The sequence below is a fragment of the Muntiacus reevesi genome, chromosome 3 (genome assembly GCF_963930625.1).
Source record: "Muntiacus reevesi chromosome 3, mMunRee1.1, whole genome shotgun sequence".
NCBI classification, from domain to species: domain Eukaryota; kingdom Metazoa; phylum Chordata; class Mammalia; order Artiodactyla; family Cervidae; genus Muntiacus; species Muntiacus reevesi.
In genome coordinates, this window is record NC_089251.1 from 225,222,845 (window position 1) to 225,229,357 (window position 6,513).

The 6,513-nt window shown below is 39.2% G+C and overlaps 1 pseudogene; it reads right to left on the minus strand.

The window, feature by feature from the left end:
* Positions 1–539: 539 nt before the first annotated feature.
* On the minus strand, positions 540–4,477 carry LOC136164229 (transmembrane emp24 domain-containing protein 2 pseudogene; annotated as a pseudogene).
* Positions 4,478–6,513: the final 2,036 nt, after the last annotated feature.

Sequence of the window (6,513 nt, forward strand, 5' to 3'; positions counted from 1 at the left end):
GTCTTATCTTTAAAGCAAAAACAAGAGAGAGAAAGTGTAAAAGTACCAACCTGGTACATACTCTAGTCACAGAGCTCTGCCATCAAGCTGCATAGAAAATGTCAAGATTCGGATTGTTGTTTCTCAACAAAATGAATCTTTCTGATGACCTGAACTGCAGGATAAGGGATCCCAAGAATGCAGTCATTTTAGTAAAGTACTATCCTGAACAAACTGCATTTTATTATGAAAACAAAAGGAAAGAAAACTAAGGACTCTACACCTGTATTTGGCTTACAGTGTTTGAGTTTTGGAAGGGCCTGAATAATGGAGGCAGAATTCAAATATGAATTTATGCCAATCAAATGTCCAATTTTCATGATAGCTTTCCTAAAAAAAGTGTCTATTAATCTATTAATAGTATCTATTAATCACAAAAAAACCCAAAAGCTGTGAAGATACAGTTCAGAAAATAAAAACATAGAAATTAGTGACAGTATTATGACCAAGATGTTTGGTAAACAGTGAATTATGAATTTGGGATTATGGGGAAAAGACTTTTAAACAACCCTCCAGACTTCAAAGACTCTCTTCAGGTAGATCTGTCCCAATGTCACAGTAACTAGAACAAGAACTTCAAAGAAGGACCAAAGGACCACTCTGCTGTTTGTGTTGTCATTGATTGCTCTGTGTATTCTCTCTCCAATTTCCATGTATTCCTGTTCATACGTCACAGCTGTCATCTCCACTGCCAGCTCATTAATCATTTCTTCTAGCTTGTTTTTGTGAGTTTCTGTTTCCATGTCTTGTCGTTTGGGGGCTTCCTCGATATCAGTGGTGAACATCACTATCTTTGGGAGTCACGGTGGACATCCTATTGCTAAAACAAAAGTTGTATATTCCGTCCATGTAAGCAGCAAATGTGTATTTCCCACTGGACTCCCGGTCTTCTTTATAAATTACTTTATTATCAGGCCTGTAATCACCACGTCGATGTCCAGGAAGCTGCCCTCGGTCACCTGGAAGATGAGGTCCATCTTAGTGCCCGAGGTGACCCGCTCGAGGAAGCACTCCTCTGAATGCGCATCAGTGCTGATGATGTAGTCCAAGGCCGTGGCCAGGAGGGCAGCCAAGAGCACCAGCAGCTCAGCGAGTGTCACCGTGGTGGGGCTGGGGCCAAAGCCAGGACCGGGACTGCGGCCTCCAGAGCCACCGTCGTTGTCGCGGCCACCACCGCCGCCTTCTCAGCCACCGCCGCCTCTGCTGCGCCTACTCCAGCTCTGCCACCCGAGGGGGCTTCAGTATTCTTGCCTAGAGAATCTCATGGACATAGAAGCCTGGTGAGCTTCAGTCCATAGGGTTGCAAAGAGTCGGTCACAACTGAAGTGACTTAACACGCAGGCATGCATATTATCATCTCATTTGCTAACCTGAAATTATCACAACATTGTTAATCAGCTATACCCCAATACAAAATAGAAAGTTTAAAGTTTGAAAAAAAAGTAAAACATAAGTCAGATAGTGTCTTTCTCCCCTCTCTACTTCAAATCATCATCAAATTGCTCCCTCTGGTAGGCAGAATTCAGAGCTGGCCCCCAAAATTCTACCTCCTCCTGTGTACACTCTGTATGATTATTTGGAAGAATAAGCCCTTGAATATGAGTGCGGTTTGTAAATAGGATGGGATTTCTAGCATTTATTTCCTTCCATCTCTCTGTTTACATTATGCATCTGTTCTTGCATGTTGTACACCTTTTTGCATTGTACTTCCCTTATTGTTGTTCAGTCACTAAGTCGTGTCTGATCTTTTCAACCCCATGAACTACAGCATGTCAGGCTTTCCTGTCCTTCACTATCTCCTGAACTTTGCTCAAATTCATAACCACTGAGTCAGTGATGCTGTCTAACCATCTCATCCTCTACTGCCCTCTTCTCCTTTTGACCTCAATCATTCCCAGCATTAGGGTCTTTTCCAAAGGGTAGACTCTTCACAACAAGTGACCAGAGTTTTGGAGCTTCAGCTTCATCGTCAGTCCTCCCAATGAATATTCAGCATTGATTTCCTTTAGGATTGACTGGTTTGATCTGCTTGCTGTCCAAAGGACTCTCAAGAGAGTCTTCTCCAGCATCACAATTCCTTTAACATATTAATAATAGCTGCTTTAAACTCTGGTCTAATATTCCAACATCTCTGCCATGTCTGTTTCTGTTCTGATGCTTTCTTTGTCTCTTCAAACTATATATATATTTTTGTCTTTTAGTATGCCCTATGATTTTCTCTTGTAAACCAGACATGATGTACTAGGTAAAAGGTACTGAGGTAAATAGGCTTTTACTGTGAGTTTTGTGTTTATCTGTTTAAAAGCTGGGCTGTCTATTGCTTGCTCTAGCTGTTTGCTAGACTGTCTTTATTGTTTGCCCTAGCTGTTTGTGTCAGAAGCTAAAATTTCCTCTGTTGCCCTTGTTTTTGCCTCTCCTGTTGTCTTTGGGTTTCCCTGGGGACTTTTTCTTAAATAGGTTCTGAGGCCTGTAGTTCTTTCCATAGTATCTACCTATTACACAAGAACCCTATTGATATTGTGGTAAGGGGCATGGGGAGAAAAATCATACTATAGTTCCATACTTTGACTTCCAGGTTTTAATGAGTCTGTGCCTGTACCCTTGGGCTGTGACCTTCACTAGAGCTTTGCAATCCCCATCACCATTAGTTTAGGCAAAAAGGCTAGCGGGAGCTGGAATTGGCCATTTCCTTTATTCCAGATCAGTTAGGTTCTGATAAACTCAAGTTGATTAACTATGAGTTAAAATTGTTTTTACTAATAATTAAACTATTAGTAAAATAGCTTCTTTTGAGGGCATGCCTTGCTAATAAAAACGGAGTACTCTGGGTTTATTTCAAAATATTTACTTTTCCCTCCTCCCCTGCTGAAAGCATCAGGGAATTTTTCTGTGATTTTCGCTGTGAGAACCTGGTAGGGCTCCTAGAGGTATGTCTCACTAAGGTGTAGGGTCATCCTCCTAAGACTAAACCTGGGCTTTTTCATTTGTCCATATTGAGCAATTCCATCAATTACTGTTTAGGTTTTCTCAACCTACTCCAGTATTCTCACCTGGATAATTCCATGGATGGAGAAGACTGGCAGGCTATAGTCCATGGGGTTGCAAAAAGTAAGTCATGACTGAGAAAATGATCCTAATATTGGCTCCTGCGGATGTTTCTACTTGCAGGTTTTTATTCCCATAAGTTGTGATTCTCTCTATCCACCTGTCTGTCTCTCCAATTTAGGGGGCATTTTTTTTTTTGTCCTGTGACCTGAATTTTCTGTTAGATCTAAGAAAAGTTGTTGATTTTTCATTTTTCCAAATTTTTTTCTTGTGTGGAAAGGACGGGTGGCTTCCAAAGTTCTTAGATACGAGACTAGAAACTAGAAGCTGTAATACCACTATTTCCACATGAGGCTTAAAGCACAGACACAGCAGGGGGAAACACCTCCGAGAACTGCACACTGGCTCCCCAATTCTTCAGCCTGACAGTGACATGTCATTTCTATTCATATTTCATGGGCCAAAGTAAGTCATATCGTCAATTTTTGAAATGTGGGCAAGTGTAACTTTCTAGTGTTCCTGGAAAAAGAGAGCAACCAGCAGTAATGGGGAACATTATTAATGTCTACTGGAGAACTCTAGGTAACATAGTATTTCCAGCTCTACCTACTGCCCTGCACTCTTATCACATCAGGTTTTCACCCTAGCACTTTATCATACATATTATACTATATATATTATATTTCATTATAATGAAACCTATTATACTAGAAACCTATTATACTAGATGTTTATTGTTTGTCTTTCCCCTTCTACTCCCACTAATATGAGAATCAGGGGAACAGAGACTTGGTCTATTCTATTCTATTTGTCTCTCTTTATCCCCAGAGCCTGGGATATTCCAGTGCTTAATATGTATTTGGTGAATGAATTAGTGAATGGATTTTGTTTAAAACTTGGTAACCCAGAAAAATAAACCCTTTACATCAGCCAAATCTGGCTCAGAAATTCTTTCCAACAGGGATGAAGCTGCATAGCCCTTGTGCGGAGCCTTTGTCAGGCAAGTTGGGTACATCCTTTACTATCAGACAGCAAAGAGAGAATGAAAGAGCCTCAGAAGTTCCCAGTAATGTGGTGCTATTTTAAGACAAGTGTTTGTACAGCTTGAGGGAAAATGAATTTGGAAATGAGCTTAGGCATTTCAACAACACAGGTAAAATGTGTTAATAACTTGAAAAATAGGTGAATTTAAGAAACTTCCCATCTTAGGTTTATGTTTATAATTAAGGATAGTCAGCTCTCACTCCTCACTTTTTAAAAACCAAAAAGCTAAGTCACCTCTTGAGTGTGAAATGTAGGTACAATGCTTGGAACATGCTGCTTCTCAGGGATTAGACCTGCCAGATTCTGGCGTGGTTGAAATGTAGACTTCCTGCTGGTTCAGGTACACCATCTTTGCGCTTTTTTAGGCTTATTGTTCACTCTGAAGTTAATGAGTGCATTCAGGCATGTAATGAAGAACAACACCATCGCACAAACAATTCACTGAAGTCCAAAGATAAGGTGATTTTATCAATTATATTATTCAGTACAGTACACTTGCAATTTATTAAATAATACATAGATTGAGTGGCATCTGGAACACCGTGGTGTTAACATTCATGATATTAGCATATGTATGTGCTGTAAAAAGAAATCTTAAATTGTTGGCATTTGTAACAGTGGGTATAAAGCTTTTGTTTTTCTACTCACTAGAGGAAAGAGATGAGAGCAATGCAGTTGCGAAGCAAAGGTCTTTCTGGTGTGAAATTCATCCCGACTAAGCTTAAAACATTTGATGACCGAAAGTATCGGTTCCTATAGCAAATGATTTTTATTTTCACCTCCATTAACCTTGGCTAATGGGATGAACACAGACTGGAAGAGGGGTGAATACCCCCAGTTATCCAAGAGTTACCTGAGCTAAGCAAATTACTTTCTTTTCTCCTTCGTTTTATAAAGTGTGTTACAGAGTTTTCAGAGTGTGTTCATATATATATATATATATATATATATATAATTTGATCTTACAATGAACATTCCAGTGAGATTAGCTTGGTCAGGGATTCTCACTTCTGTTTCCAGATAAGGCACACTGTTGCTTGGAGTCCTGAGTGGGAAGAAGATCGGGGTTTGGCTCTAACTTCAATAGCTTAAAAAAAATTATACAACAATGTTGCTCTGGGCCGGTTTCCTCATTTCAAACAAACTAAAAGATAATTATAATTAAATTGCCAACGTTAGTTATGTGTATGATGAGATAGTTAAATTTTAAAGTATTTTGATGAGTCAAAGCCTTATGTAATTGTAAAATAATCATCTTGCTTTTAAGTCCAAGGACTCTGTCCTTAGACCATAAAGCCTTCTTTACCACATTCTTCTACAGAAAAAAAATATCCAATACGAGTATATGTGTTCAGCCCTGGAATTTCCATCTGGAAATTTTTAGAAATGAGCCTTCTTAATAGACGTGTAAAGAGTCATTAAAAAGCAGCCATGGTAATTCTGATTTGGCTGTCTCTCAGAAGTGAAGTGAAAGTCGCTCAGTCATGTTTGACTCTTTGCAACCCCATGGACTGTAGCTTGCCAGGCTTCTCTGTCCGTGGAATTCTCCAGGCTAGAATACTGGAGTGGGTTGCCATTCCCTTCTCCAGGGGATCTTCCTAACCCAGGGATCGAACCCAGGTCTCCCACACTGTAGGTGGATTCTTTACTATCTGAGCTACCTGGGAAGCCATCTCTCAGAACTGCATCAAGTTAATTTTTCTATATGATGATTTGTTGGTTTGTTTCAATGTTGTTCTGTTTTCTAGCTCATTAATAAAGACAGTCCTCATACTTTTGACTAGGTTTTGCTACATAGGGTTATGATCTTCAAGGACAGAAGTATTAATACAATAATGAATGACTGTTTTATATTCCAAATTATGTTCTGACTCTTTCTTCAAGTATATAGAGCAGGGGTTAGCAAACTTTTTCTGTAAAGGACCAACATCTGCAAGACATATGATCTCTATAATGAATACTCAACTCTACTGCTGAATAGTACAAAAGTAGCCATAGGCAACGTGTAAACAAATGGATGAGCATGTTCCAATAAAACTTTATTTTTGGATATTGAAATGTGAATTTCATACAATTTTCCCACATCATGAAATATTCTTCTTTTTTCTATTTTTTCAACTATTTAGACATGGAAAAACCAGTTTTAGCTTGTAGGCCATGCAACAACAAGTGATGGGCTGGATTGATCCATGGACAATGTTAAACACTGACCTAGAACACAAAAGAAACATTCATTGCTACTGTAGACACTGCTCTGTTCAAATAATTCTTTGAGCTAGAAAATGTTTCTAGGGAGTCTATTCTCACAACACAAACTCCCAGCACTGTCCACAAAGGCAGTATTAAACAGCAGATGTCTAGAAGTTAGTCATCTTTGCATAGGAA